Source organism: Cebus imitator, unplaced genomic scaffold (assembly GCF_001604975.1).
Source record: "Cebus imitator isolate Cc_AM_T3 unplaced genomic scaffold, Cebus_imitator-1.0 Scaffold210, whole genome shotgun sequence".
Lineage (NCBI taxonomy): Eukaryota > Metazoa > Chordata > Mammalia > Primates > Cebidae > Cebus > Cebus imitator.
The window spans coordinates 3,490,208-3,491,348 of record NW_016107525.1 but is presented as its reverse complement, the minus strand read 5'-3'; positions in this window follow the sequence as shown (position 1 = coordinate 3,491,348).

Genomic DNA, 1,141 nt, shown 5'->3' with positions numbered 1-1,141 from the left:
TATCAGAGAATGAAGATCAACTCAATGAAATAAAATGAGAAGGCAAAATTAGAGAAAAAAGAGTGAAAAGAAATAAACAAAGACTCCAAGAAATATGTGATTATGTGAAAAGACCTAACCTACACTTGATCGGTGTACCTGAATATGATGGGGAGAATAAATCCAAGCTGGAAAACACTTTTCAGAATATTATCCAGGAGAACTTCCCCAACCTAGGCCAACATTCAAATCCAGGAAATACAGAGAATACCACAAACATACTTCTTTTGAAGAGCAATCCCTAGGGACATAATTGTAAGATTCATAAGGGTTGAAATGAAGAAAAAAATGCTAAGGACAGCCAGTCAGAAGGTTGGGTCACCCACAAAGGGAAACCCATCAGGCTCACAATGGATCTCTCAGCAGAAACTGAACAAGACAGAAGCGAGTGGGGGCCAATATTCAGCAACCTTAAAGAAAAGAACTTTCAACCCACAATTTCATATCCAGCTAAACTAAGCTTCATAAGTGAAGGAGAAATAATATCCTTTACAGACAATCAATTCCTGAGAGATTTTATCACCACCAGACCTGCCTTACAATAGTTCCTGAAGGAAGGACCAAACATGGAAAGGAATAACCAGTGCCAGCCACTGCAAAAATGTATCAAATGGTAAAGACCAATGATGCAATGAAAAAACTGCATCAACTAACGGGCAAAACAACTAGCCAGTAACAAAATGGCAGCATCAAAATCGCACATAACAATATTAACATTAAATGTAAATGACCTAAATGCCCCAATCAAAAGACACAGACTGGCAAACTGGATACAAAGTCAAGTCCCATCAGTGTGCTGTATTCAGGAGACCCATCACATGTACAAAGACACACATACAGTCAAATTAAAGGGATGGAAGATTTAACAAGCAAATGGAGAGCAAAGAAAAGCAGGAGTTGCAATCCTAGTCTCTGATAAAATGGACTTTAAACCAACAAAGATCAAAAGAGACAAAGAAGGGCATTACATAATGCTAAAGGATCAAAGCAACAAGAAGAGCTAACTCATCCTAAATATACCTGCACCTAATACAGGAGCACCCAGATACATAAAGCAAGTTCTTAATGACCTACAAAGAGACTTAGACTCCTGCACAATAGT